Source organism: Sphaeramia orbicularis, chromosome 18 (genome assembly GCF_902148855.1).
Source record: "Sphaeramia orbicularis chromosome 18, fSphaOr1.1, whole genome shotgun sequence".
NCBI classification, from domain to species: domain Eukaryota; kingdom Metazoa; phylum Chordata; class Actinopteri; order Kurtiformes; family Apogonidae; genus Sphaeramia; species Sphaeramia orbicularis.
Window position 1 is genome coordinate 26,933,170 of NC_043974.1, and position 14,620 is coordinate 26,947,789.

Sequence of the window (14,620 nt, forward strand, 5' to 3'; positions counted from 1 at the left end):
TGCACTACAAGCCAATTGTAGGACTAATGTTGCTAGGCTAGCAAGTTTATTAAATTCATTTTCTGTTATTTAAAGTCTTTATGAACCAGCATAGTTTATGTAATGTGATGTTTTGCTGCTTCTGAAGAAATAATTACTGGTAAAAATATGACTTCCAACAGTGAAGTAAAACTCCTTGAGCTGAGCAGGCCAGCTTGTAAACTTGGACAAGAAGTAAGCCTAATTTACAAATACTTTGCTGAAGAAACAGTGCAAAACATTTTTTAGTTCATTATAACTGTCTGGTGGGACAAATTAGGACACCATAGTGTAGGTAATTAATGAGGAACACTAAGTAGATTCTCTTCAGTTTTCTACAAGTTATCATTAAAAGTTTGCAATAGCATCGGTTTAAAAATAATGAAAAAATGCAGAGTTTTAGGTCGATTATCTACATTGACACAAAAGCATTAACACTACAGCCTAACCCTCCTGGGAATTTTCATGAAAACTTGTTGGGTTTTGGTTTTAACTAAACTTTAGTTGCATTTTACAAGAGGTGAGAAAAACTTGTGATTCAGCTTGTGGACTGTGATTCTACCTCATAAGAATGTTTTTCTGATATCTTTCTGCCAGATCTCCCAGCCCTAACTAAAAGATACTGTGTCTACTTTACGACCAGCCATTAAACTAGAAATATGGGTAGTAGTGATGCGTGGATCTCGTGGGTGGAGTAAGTTCAGATAAGGTTATTAGAAAATATCACAGGTTCAGGCAGGTCGGCTCAAACAGCATAACATAGTGACTATCCGGCTAAGTTACAAATAACTTAAATAAACACTGCATGGAATTGACAAGGCTGTTATTACTGGTTCACCTTCCAAGTTCTTTGCTGTGCCTGCTCTCTAGCACACAGATTTACTTTCCAGCGCAGGTCCACATCACCGACTACAAAGCATTTTTATCATGGGTCCAGTTTCCCCACAGCTGAGCAAGCCCACTCAAGCCCCATCAAATCAGTCCTAGATATACGGACTAATGAAAAACAAGGTGCTATTTGTAGTGATGTTTGTGGAATTCTACTGCTGTGACCTGTAGCCACTTGACACTGTGTCTAGTGAGCGCTAATAAATATCAGAGCACATTTTGGGGCAGTGGATGCAGACTGTCATCCCTTACAGGCAGACCATCTGCGACAGAGCAAAAGAGCAAGCAAAAAAAATAAATAAATAAAGGAAAGTCAAGCAACACACTGCAGGAATTAGGGCTGGACAACCTTGTATTTGTTATTTAGCAGGAAATCTACTTTTAACAGGGGTCATACAGATAGCGTCATTAAAACAACGAATAACAGCAGCCTCCTTATGAGCTAAGATTTGATTTAAATACTCTGTTTACTACTGTATTCATGGTATTTTGCTAGAGATTGAGTTTGGGTTTGTAGCATTAATATTCCTAGACCAGTGAGTTTATTTTGGTGTGTTTATGACGATGCTTTAGCTTCAGTCTGAATTAAAGTGTTTCACCCATTAACTGGTCAAGTTTGTATAACATGTTTTGCTACTACTGTTTAATAATGATGAAGAACTACCATAAGGCCATCAGCTGTGGGTCCGGCTTCTAACCTCTTTGAAGTACTCTGGAATGGTGTTGAACTGTAAAAGCATTTTCACTTCATTATAAAACTCCTGAGGGACAAATTAGGCCGTAACAGTCGAGTTAATTAATAGAAACACTGCAGCATCACATATCAAGCTATTGGTAAAATGGGGACTCAAAATACTGTAGTAAAATCTGTCCTGAATGCTAAAATGCTGACTAGTCTGATTACCCAGAAACAAGAGACAACTACTGAAAAACTTGCTATTGTTTGGTAGGGGTGTGTATTGGCGATACGATACAAATCACAATACTATGATCACGATACGATATATCTTGATACTGTTAAAAAGGCATTTTTATGTTTGTTTCTTTTTTTTTTTAATGATTATTTCCTTGAAGAATTGAATTACAACAGAAATACGCATAAATACTAAACACATTTTTATTTGATCAGAATAGGATCTAATGCTATATCACAAAATTTTCCTGAGTTAAAACTTAAATTATGTTTTACAGACATTACAGTTTAAGATCCTGTTCAAATGTTCATATTCTATTAGTTCATAACTAACATCATGACATTATTTTTGTGCAATCCCAACAAAGGAACTAACATTATTTAATAAAAGAGTGTTAGATAATATTAAATAAAATATAAACCAATAAGAAAATACAAAAAAAACAAAAATGAGCCTCCACAATATCTGTATTTGAATGAATACCTAAAAATATCGATACAGTACTTTTTAATATCGATACAGTATTGTAAAATGAAATATTGCGTTATATTGCAGAACCAATACTTTCTTACACCCCTACTGTTTAGTTGTAACTCACCAGAATTATGATTCAGATCATGGATACTGATTCTAGATTGTCATATGATCTTTGGCCAGACTGTCTTGCCCCGTGCAGAACCAGCATCGCAGCTAAAATAGACAGCTTCAAAATGTGCAGTGTAAAGTTGGCAGTTTGAGGGTTGAGGTTGGGTGATTAATGCTTATTTCTGCAGGTCAGGCACTACAGACTGGCTCTCATGACAGGCTGAGGAGGTGTTAGTATTAAAAAAAAACCTCACCCACGCATCACTAATTGCGCTAGCTTTTGTTTCATACAGAGATTAAGGTGCAACTGGTGGTGAGGCCCTTTGTTTGGACAGTGTTGTGGTAGGCGATGGCATCAACACAAAACCTCTGATACAAACTAGGCTATCAACACCGCAATATCTAGCAGTCTAATTTCCGTGTGTATGCAGGGAGTCTATTCAAGATTGGCTCCAATTTACTTGGGATTTCACAAATCCTGCTTGTGAGTGGCTCAGATTTTAGAAGCATAGTGCAGAGAAACTGAAAGTGAAGCATCCTGGCAGTGCACAGGCATCACTGTTCTCAAATGTTTTCTTAATTCAGGCAAAGATATGACATAGCACAGACTGGTGGGATGTCTGATAGTGCTTCTAACTCAAGATTCCAAGGCTGTAGACAAGCAATTTCTAATTAAAAGGAAGAAAGGAAGCCATGACAAATGGGGAGGCTGATGCCAATTCAATTAAATTATTACAGTTTGGGAAGTTCATGAGATGTTCAGGGACAACAGACCAGTACAAAAAAAAAAAGGAGCGAGAGAAAGAGAAAGAAGGTGGATTTCCAGGTTTGCAGAGACATTAACACTCTCTGGCACTTCCTCTAAAAGCCACTCTGACAGGCGCTGAAGAAGACATTCCCCGCTAGCTTTGCCGTACTGATGCCTGCCCGCCTGCCTCCCCCCTCCTCCTCTTCCTCCTCCACAATGCCGTGACACAGGATTAGCTTTCATTAGAGAAGGCGCTGTAATCAGCTTTGGAGCATGGCAGAGGCTGAACAATGGAAGAAGCTGAAAGGATCTGGAAGACAGGGTGCTAAGGGTGCACGCCGTTTTATGTCTGAGCCATTCGGAAACTGTGGCATGTAACAGCGAGACGTTTTAATAGCCACGCTTATCTGAATATTTGCCTGTAAGTGATGTCAGATTATGGCAAGTGCAAGGTAACTGACATGTTTAATTTTTGCTGGTTACCATCATGCTGGTCCCATAGGGCCGAGTGCTCAGCCCCATCAAACTGTAATTTCATTAAGCAAGATCCTAAGCTCCGAATCACTGCGCAACTTTACAGTTACAAGGGCAATATGTAATATTTCAATGTTAAAATATTAAGTTATCATTAGAGTGTTTACACTACAGAGCACTGAAGTTCTGACAAAGACACCAATGTATTGGATTGTAGAGATAAAAGCTGAATATATTCAAGCTAACAGATTTATGTAACCTCTAGAGGGAGTAGTGAGTCCCTCATGATGAGGGGCCTTTGATGTCAGAAACATCAGAAATTGACCAGATGGGAAGAGAACCGCTAAGAAATACCTTTTAGAGTCAAAGAAAGTGGCAAAGTGATAAAAGCTAGAAGCACTGTTGTTGTTTTCACCACTGGAAACAGCTTTAAATGAAAAGAATGAATTTTGATAATGAAATTACAGTGTTTCTTATACATGGGTGAGTTTGATTATGAGGCTTATGAAGATATAAAGTTATGTGATGTTATTATCTTTGCTAAGTTCGCCATTTGTTGATCTATGGTTCAGACTAAACTGTGACAGTTCTGACCTTGTCTGGACGATTCCAAACAGCTCTTTAGTGCAGCTATTGACAACACAAACTGTACAAAAAACAGACTGTGATTTGTGGTTTAACTGAGGCTGTTTCTGTCGAAAAACAAAGCTACAAGATAAACTATCAGCTGCAGCCCATGAAGATTATAAGACACACTGTTATTTTGACCGACTGTCAAAATAAGCGGCTGCAAATTTTTGTTTGGAGAAGAAAAATTTATGATACCAGATGTGTGTAAACAATAAGCTTTATACTTTATTCAATGAGTGATACAGTCTGTGATACATAGTGTTGATTCTTTGATGGTTGTGGTTGCTATATGTGCAATCTGGTACATAGCTTCCCCATGCTGCTGAGTTCAGAACATTAATACTACATAGAACCCCTTTGAGTTTATTAATCTTCCAGAGGTATCTGCTGTCAAGGGGAGGGGATTGTTGGATTCTACAGAGCTGTATGCGCACAAAAACCAACTATGTGCATGTACTCCCTCTCTCTTCACTGCACTTTTAACTACTGCTCATATTGGGAAGTAGTGACCTCACAGGTCCATCAACAACACATGTCTCCATTAACCCTGGAGAGCTCCAGTGATGCCCAGACAGCCACTTTACAAAGTGTTCTTGTTGTTAGCTTGTTCATAGTGTGCAGTGACATGATACAGATAATGCTTTGTGTGCAGTTCAGCTGGGGTGGCTAATGTTGTCCTAAAAGCAGTCATTTGACTTCAAAAGCTTAACTTGTTAAAACATAATACTATAATGATAATGACAAATAAGAATGTAATGTAGCCTGTTACCACAAACAAACCAGACAGCTTTACAGAAATGTTTGCAACATGTTAAACTAGGATTAAATTCAAGAAATGTTGCAAGGTGCAGTTTTTATGTTTCACTACCTGCCACAGTTGACAGTCAGGATGAATATTGTAGCTCATTTTCCCTTTCTCTTTTCAATATTTCAGTCCATACATGTAAAATCTCTAGAGAGAATAGCAAGAGAGGAAATTCAGCCTGCAGAACACATCTGCTGCCACCATCAAGACATACATGTATTGTTCTTGAAGTTTAAGACTTAACTGAATCAACAGCCATATTTGAACTAAAGCACCATTAGGAACAATAAAATCAGCTTCAGTGGGATTATTATTTGTCCCAAAGGGTTTGCTAATAATGCCCAGAATAATGCCAAAAAAGACATTCCTACACAAGGAAAAGAAGCAAATCAGTCGATGTAATAGCCTACATATGTACCCTGAAACCCTTCTGTGTTCAGCAATATTGTGATGCATAACTGAATAATGAATTACAGTGACACAGGGTTAGGGTTTGTACTGCGAATATACGTAGGAAGTTACTTCACTGACCAACATCTATATGTTCTACAAGACATAGACAATAATTACTTGAGTCTTAACACTAATTAGTTGCAGCATGGTATTGCATAAAACAACACCGTATGTAAATCAATAAAACAAGTTGATACATTCCAGAAACTCTGACTGAATCTTGTGTTTTCTGTACTCATTCACAGCTTGCCTCTGAGATAATATGCCTCAACAGGCGTGATCGCACCTCCCAAGGAGGGCTTGTTGGCAGCCGTGATGTTGGCATTCTAGAATGCAATTAATTGATGCATACAGAGGGGATGAGGCCCGTCTATATCAGCTCCTGCACTTGGTAAACGGAGAATACCAGACCTGACGCTGACCCACATAAAACCCAGCTTGAACTGTAGATAACATTCCTCATCATTAATTAACCTCACCTTACTCCTCACAGCTGTAAAGCTTACCTGCTTACTGTGAAAGTGAATGGTGCTCAGCCTCTATCACAACAGCCTGTGGGCTGGGGCAAACCCTTCCACCCTTACAAGAATAGCCGCATCACATATGTGAAATGGCATTCCTCCTTGGTGTGCCAAAAGGACAAGGGAGGGTCAGAGTGAAGTGAAAATGTTCAACACGGTAAGAAAACCCACTCAACGCCGCATTATAAGAATAATAAGCAACACTGCATACTGCAACAAGCATCTTTCTGGCATCAAGTGTTTGTGTCCAAGAGATGCATGATTGAGTTTTCATTCCTGGCAGACTGACTGTGGTTTTTCAGAGGACAGGTGGTGAGGCAATGGGATGGCACAGCCAGACACCTCCTCCCACCTCTTGCCAAGACAACAAGGCCCCTACGAGTCCTTTTCCTTTGCCATCGCTTCCTTTTCCCTTCCCCACGCCCATCTCTCAAACCCATCTCTGTATCCAGGCCATGACTGTGTGGGTGTGGTGGGTTCTCCTGCCAGCAGGGGCACCTGGCTGCCAAAAAGAAAAAGGAAAAAAGGCATGGGGCTAGAGAGGGAGGGCAATAAAGAAATTACTTCTCTAAAACCAAATGAATTCTGACTCAGCAAGGGATATAACTCCACATCGGCCCCACACACACAGAAAAGCACACCCGCCTCGTCTCACAATTCCCAGCCCCGGTGGAGCTCTATATATCAGGAGAAGCTGTGACGGAGTCCCTAAGGTAGCTGCTATTATGCAACCCTTCTGGGCTAAAAGTGACTGTAAAGTAAATCATCCTTCTCTGCCGCCAGCCTGACCTCCATATTGCAGAGAGAGCACTTTCAAAATTCACTAGTGGAGTATTATGCTGAAGGCACCATCTGTGCAGGCTTTACTCGCAGCCGTGAGATTAAAGGCAGTTAAAGCATCATATTTGAAAGCCATCTCTACAGTCAGAATCCAATCAAAGATGGAAAAGCCTAAGCATGAGCCAAAGCTTTTATAAAACTCTAGGTGCTGCTGGACAGTGCGGGTCAAGCGGCAGTATGCTGCCCCGGTCGTGGCCCTGATTCCTTCAGGACCTACATGAGGCTTCAAGGGTCATATGTCCTTGAGGACCAGGTCAGGATGTAAGTTCAGGACTAAGGGACACTTGACAGCTTGACTGCCTGAAGGGAGTTTTGACTCCCAGACCGTCTTTTGCTGTGGTCAGAAGCCTCCTGTACTGTGCATTGCCGTATACATAACTGTGTGTCTTTTTATATTCACAGACCAGATGCTGTTGCTCAGATTCCATCAAATTCTTTACCTTTGGAAACTCTCAAAGACATTCCAATTTGCTATGTTTGCCTGCAGAGCTATTAAAGGTTGTGTATCATGCAACGACCTGCAGTACTCATGTTAAAGGAAAAAAAAATCATGTTAAATAATACAGTATTTTAAAACTGGCACTGAATTTACTGTTGTGCCATATACATCATAATAAAACAACAATAAGTACATATATGACTTGAGTAGCTCTGTTTGGAAAGAATTAACTATCCCAGAATGAATTGGTAATTTTATCGCAGAGTTTCATCTGCATAGGAAATAAAAAAGACAAAATCTGAAAAATTATGTCTTTCATTTTATGCTTCTGCTTACTTTTACTCCACTGCTGGACTCATCATGACATTACAGACAAAAAGTATCTCTGTAGCCAAAGTAAATCCCTGTAAATGACACTACTTCTCATTTTGCAAACAAATCTTTTCCCTTGTGCCTTGCTAACTTTCCAGGTTGTGGTCAACAGAAACAGGGGTCTGCTTTGATCACTGGATAAACTGATCGAGAATGATTGTGGTTGGTGGTTCAGTGCACATGCAGAGCCTGCATGTCAGTCATTAGCTACATATTCCATGTATCCAAGAGCCCTAAAAATCCAAGTAAATCATGTCCTGTCAGACAGACTTCTCTTGTAAATTAGCTAGGAAATGAGAACCGTGTGAGTTTCCCTTTTGCATTGGGTAGAAAAAAAACCATAGTGTGACATGGTTGAGTATATTTACTTTACTTGAAATTGCACGTCCTGCAATGCAAGTATTGCACCTGCGAACATTGCTTGTATTGTATGTCTGACAAAACAGTTTTTTGAAGGTTAAAGGTGAGTTTCCTTTGCTAAATGCCAACTGAGAAGCTGGTGGTTGAACACACTATATTTACTTCCATCCTAAGCAAATAGGCTTTATAAAGACATCCCAATGCAGTGCTGCAGCCTTATACCATTGAAGTACATAGCTCACATAACTCTACTGTATACACCATGTGCTAGGCTGAAAAGAGGTCCCTGTCCTCTACACTACTGACTGCAAAAGAGACAGTCCTCAACAAGAGTTTAAAGATGGTTTAAAGCTACTGCCCAGCGATGTTACTGTTATGAAGCATCTTGGATTGAAAATAACCATGAATTCAGGCTGATGGAGGGAGAATGCCGAACTGTTTTTACTCCAATTGCTATCCAAGTGCTGGCTTAAAATCACTTGGAGATACACTTCTGCTGGCTGATTTGTACCTCGATTTGGCTGTCCCTGAGGCTTGCCACATTCCTCCAGGGGGATCAGATTACGTTCTATACAGGGCGCCAGGCCTGAAGCATTATGGGTGTTTTGGTCTTACAACATGAGTCTGACACAGTTGAGCGACAGTGTAAGGAAGTTTCTGTGTAAAGGAATGAAAAAAAAAGCACCGAATGAATGGCAAACTGGTGGCCTCGAGGATGCATTGTAGTTGTGTGGAATTGAAAGCTGAACAGAGGAAAAGACAAGAGGCAAGTTGGAGTACATGGCAGAGAGACAGAAAATAGTTCAGCCAGTGGAAAAAAATAATCGGCCTCGTACAGTATGTCTCACATTTTTACAGGACAGAAAAAGAGACAGTGCTGACGGCAGAAACTGCAGAGCCTCTGTAGAGTAGCTGTCACAGACATTGTCCTCTTTAGTATTCTTGTGACTGTGTGTCATGGACGAAGACATACACCAAACTTGTGCGCAGCAGTAACTATGCACTGAGCTTTGTGTCAATCAAGCATCTTGGTGGTTAGTGTGGGGGCTGGGACACTATTAAAGGTTTGCATGATATACTGTGGAAAGCTGCTACTGAACATGACAGCTAGTGAGCGGACTGGGGTGTGACAACAGCATTAATTATCGACAATGGACCGTATCTTCAGCTCAGGAGTTCACACGGAGTGGAGATTAGCTTGTTCAAACCACATCTATCACAGTTTGAGGATTCAGTTTTCATTAAGACAAAATTCAGCGCGAAGGGAGCATCAGCCTTCTTCCAGGAGTTTGAGATGACATTCTTAAAGAGACGTCACCACACAAATATGAAAAAAACAAAACAAAAACAAGTACATGTATGGGCACGTTTTGACAACAATGACAGCTAAGTAGTGTATCAGCTGAGAACTGTCTACTAAGAAATAAGATCTGTGTGTGTGTAATCAATAAAGGGAAATGCCACTGTTCACATGCAGCAGGCCCAGTTGACAGGAAAAAAAGATACAGAAGTATTCTCTGAGCCCTCCCCCTGCTTCTAATAGGCAGCAGGACATTAAAGCTCAAATGATTGGTCACTGTAATGTATGGCTCCCTGGTGGTGTTTGGACAGGCACAAAATCAATCGGAGCCATGGGACACACTAACCTCTCCACAATCTGGCTAACGGAGGCGCGGTGTGAGCTGAGACTGATGAGATATCAGTTTGCACCGTGTTGCCTTGGCCCGGCAACTGTGTGAGGGCTTTACTTTCAAGGGGGTGTGACTGTCCGTTACTGCCTCATGTTGCTGGCAAGCGGAGGTGTACAGGCTCTGGTGTAAATTAAATCTAACTTTAAACAAGAAAAATTGACCTTGCAATTACAAGCGGGGAATCCCCCTGAGATATAAATTGCCGCGAGCCAACTGCAATTAATGAAATTAAATGTGGTGGTCTGTTTTCTGAGTCCACCCATTGGGGCTGATTCAACAGACTAGACACCAAGGGCAGGGGAACAAATACATAAACCTCTACGTCCATCCACCCCCCACTCACCCAAGTCACGACTCTGGCTCTAGTCAGCCTCTGCACTGTGTGTTTTGAGTGGGTGGGCCAGGCAGTGGTCCTCCACACTCCCCTCTCCACATGGGCGGGAGTGACTTAGTAGACTGCCATCATCAGCTCAGGGGCAAACTTAGCCCCTTTTTGCCTGGTTGACTCGTGTCGTACATTGCCGTGAGCACACTGTAGCCAAAAAGTATCTTAAATTCATGCAAAATTAACCATGAAACGAGGAAAATGTTTAAAGCAGCGTAGGACTTTCATCACAATTTTTTTTTTAATTTGTAAAAACCCGAGGGATAGCCTAATTATCACTAATCCATTAGTCTTTCCGTGCTTACACACCTGAATCACTTCTCTTACTGTGAACAACTTCAAAGATGACTCCATCATAAACACAGTCCCTTTGTTTACATAAACTGAAACGTCACTCGGGCCTTCTCAGAAATTTTGTCATGAAGTACATTGTAGAAATGGCGACCAAGTGAAAGCAGTTTCTCACAAATTCGGCAAGAAAATGAGCCAGATCACTACAGTGTAAAATTATACAGTTGACCAGGGTTGTTTTAAAGAATGAATATATTTGACGAATGAAGATAAAGCTGACATTTGGGTTCGGCAGTCATGAAGAGACAGAGAGATTGCTGCTGCGTGGAACTCCCATTCCCATAATGCACTTTGTGACAAAATTTCAGTTTGTTATGTAAACAAACGGACTGTGTTTATAATGGAGTCATCTTCATAGCTGTTTACGGTGAGGGAAGTGATTCAGGTGCATAAGCATGGAAAGACTAATGAATTAGTGATAATTAGGCTATCACTTGGGTTTTACAAATTTGAAAAAAAAAATTTGATGAAAGTCATGAGCTGCTTTAAATTTTGGTCTCTAAAAAAGGCACACAACAATTAAATAAATACATTTGTGGGTGGAATGCACATCAGCCAATATGTTTTGTCACACATACGGCAATTTTACAAAGCAACATTCTGTGAGGTCAATTATAGACAAAGCAGATATCTGACAAAAGACCCCCCTCCCCCAAACACTAGACATCAAATTCGCCTCCACCACGTGCAATAAGAGGGTTAATTTTCAGCCAGGTGGTCTATAATTAACGCGTGTGAATGAGTGTAAATAAACCTTGGGGCCTCGACTCACCTCCAGCTGTATTTGTATAGCTGGAGTTTCTCTCTCGTCCACACACTGGGTACTTTAGAGTGTTGCCTAATGACACCTGAATGAAAGGACAGTCGTCCCAGGGTTGTCAATTTACGCAGCAGGATCAACAGCGCAGGAACAACGTGGCACATAACACGCTTATTTACCCATCTGTACAGTAATTAGGACTTTCCTAAATTAAGCTAATTTTTGTTCATTTGCTTAATGCACCAGAGAATTAAGTCATTGTTAAAAGGCTGAATGTAGGTTGTGAGATTAAGCTCTGAACTGCACACTGTTTTATTCTAAAAGTACTTAATCATGTTACCCAACTCGGTCAGATTAAAATAAAAAGCAGCTGCCCTTATTTATGTCACCATCTCCTGAAAAAAAAAAAAAACAAGAAAACATTTATGCATCTGCAAATTACACAACATGGTACAACACTATCTTTCTTTTTTGTGATTGAAATGAACACGAAATAAATGCAGAAGTGAGGCAGTGTTAGAAGTCTTATAATTGGCACATGACACTTTATATGAAGTTTCTCTGATAGTTCTACCAGGATCTACCAGTTTATGGTAAAAAGCCAGTCACTGTATACAAGGAAGTACAGGGCGATATCTCTGCACAGTGCAAATACCATGTTAGCGAGAAAAAAAAAAGCAAAGCAAAGAATGCAACACACCCTGAATACCGTTGCTTCAAACATCTAGTCATTACAATCCAGCTGTGACAAGATGTGATCCCAAAGAATTACTTTAATAGGTGCAGTGGCCCAGAAGCAAATCTGGTCCCTTGATTCAAACTGTAAACACTCCCAGTGTGGAGTGTGTGAACATTAATACAGTAGGTCATTACAACAAACTGCCTCATAGAAGGGGGTCAGCTGATTACCAGCCTGGTCCTGCTGACTGCGAGTATAGTTTTTAGTATACAAATCTAACCACAGTATAATGGATACACATAATAAAAAGTAAAATATGGAAAAAATAACTTGATACATTACATTTTTCAAAAAATAAAAATAAAAAATTGGAATTCTGAGACGTGCTTTCACCAAGCAAATATGCCTGTTTTCATAAGGCTGTAACTTTTTTGTCAACAAGAATTTTTCAAAACCAAAAACATATCTCAAAACTAAACAAAATTTGCTTAAAAATGAGCTATAATAGGGTATTAGGGAACAATTTTAATTTTTTTACCACACATGTATATCTCCCCTTGACCAGACCCATATACCTCTACTAGAAGGTTGCTCCTGGAGGATTCTGTTGGGTTTCTGTAAACTGGCTTGAGAGTCTAGTTTCAACCGACTCTATAAGTGAAGTGTCATGAGATAACTTCTGTTATGATTCGGTGCTATTTAAATAACATTTGATTGATTGATTGAACCTTAACCATAACCCTGATTAAACAAATTTATGCAAAAATCTTTCAAGGTTTTACTTTCAATAGAGAAAATAAAGGACCAAAGACAGATTAGTCAAATCTGTATCTGAAATCTGTAGAAAATCTTCAGATATAGTAATTTTTGTAGAAAGTCATTTATTGTCACCTTGATATATAATATTTTTTGTGGTAAAAGATCTTACTAAACATTTGTTGTGTAAATAACAATCAAATCAGATGAGTTGTAAATGAGATCTGATTCTTATTTTTTCAAATTTCCAATGTGAGTAAATGAGGGTAGTCTATATTTAGACGTTATCTTTTTTTTATTTGTTTATTTGTCTCAAGCTTTGAAGAAAAAAAAAGAACTAAAAAACAATAAAAGCAAGAAGTCAATTGCATATGCACCCATCAATTGTCATTAATCACAGAAAAAGAAATGAAATAAAATAAATTTAACATAAATGTACATATCAAAAACACAGTTTGAGAAGGAACAGAAAGAAGCAAAGGCTTACCTAGTCTTGCTCCTTCCTTACTTTCAGTGTCAGATTCATAACCAAATATATTTTTTTCATCGGCTATCTATCACATCAAAATAGACAACAATGAATAACTAGTCATAGCACCTTAGTATTGGTTGTATCACCATTTCACAACCAACCATGCGCAAACCAACCATGCGCAAATCAACAATAGAGACTAAACTATGCAGGGTATAATACGTAAACCCCAAACTACATATAAACCCATCAAAAATATCTCCCATTACACATACCAAAATATGAAAGTGGTCTCATTACTCAATATATTTGTATGAGTCAAAAAATTAAGGAATTTTTCATTATTTGACCTTAATTGGCAAAAAGTTTAATCATGGCTACGAAGAAGCAAACAAGAGTTAAACCCCAACCTCCTCTGCAAAGGCAGCACCGTTTTGTATTCTAAGTATTTTTTTCCTTTTTTACTGCAAATGAATATTGGTTCCAAATATCAGTTGTATGATTATTAATCAGTATTAATGCTGATAAAACACTAATCACGCTCTATCTCATTGTTCTTCATGGTCTGACTCACAGGAAGTCATCTGTCGGAATAAACCGGCTAAAGGTTGATTATATCACTCAACATTCTCCACCTCTTTCACCATCCGTGTAATATCGTTTCCCCTCTTCCCTATCTGAAACAACGGCAATAAAGATCTTATGGTAAAGATTTACTTTTATGCAGTCAAGCAGGCATTTTGGTCATTTTAATCTCAGGGCTCATCTCCTCATGAGCCAATCCTCCTCAAAATCAAGTTCCTTCCCAACACGCTTCATTCAGCCACTGTAAATACATCCTCAGCGTAGCACCACCATGACGACTGATCAGTTTAAAGGAATATAAACAAGTTAGAGAGCGCTTTTTCTTATTCCAAAACGACAATGAATTGAGCTAGACTGTTACCCAGCACCAAAGTGAATTGTGGCAATCAGCTTAAGTTAATGCAAGACCAAACACCTCATATATATCGCTGACATTTCTTGTACATTTCCCGACACACACACCCACATAGTCCAAATGAAAAAGACAAAAAAAAAAATCAGCATATTCATCAGCTCTTTATAGGAACGGGTTACATTTGCATCAAATGTGTGTATGTGTGTGTGGGTGGGTGTAAATATGTACAGATGCCTATATGATACAAGGGAAAAGGCAATCTAGACTAGACAGTTATCATGACATACTGTGCATCCTTGTCATGTTATTACCTTCTATACGTGCATCCATTCACTCTCTGAGCGGTCGCATGAGTTACAACATCTCTCCCCCCTGCGATGACTTTCTCTGCTTACTAATCTACCATTTGCAGGCAGCCCACAGATGGCTTTATTCACTTCAGCCATATTTAAATAGGGACAGCCGCCTGGCACGGTGCAGGAGTGTGCATCTCTGTTTGCATCTGTCACACAGCAGCATGCAGAGGCCTGTCCCGCTCC

The 14,620-nt window shown here is 39.6% G+C and overlaps 1 protein-coding gene and 1 long non-coding RNA gene across 7 annotated transcripts in view; both read right to left on the reverse strand.

Moving 5' to 3' along the window:
* The window catches only part of LOC115438316 (serine/threonine-protein phosphatase 2B catalytic subunit alpha isoform), a 103,637-nt gene that overhangs the window by 79,714 nt on the left and 9,303 nt on the right, over positions 1 to 14,620 (reverse strand). The window lies entirely within an intron of this gene.
* LOC115438319 (uncharacterized) lies at positions 607 to 13,445 on the reverse strand. The gene is made up of 3 exons (XR_003938062.1): positions 13,333 to 13,445; positions 10,049 to 10,056; positions 607 to 617 (listed from the first exon to the last, which is right to left on the reverse strand). It is a non-coding gene; the product is annotated as an uncharacterized LOC115438319 (long non-coding RNA).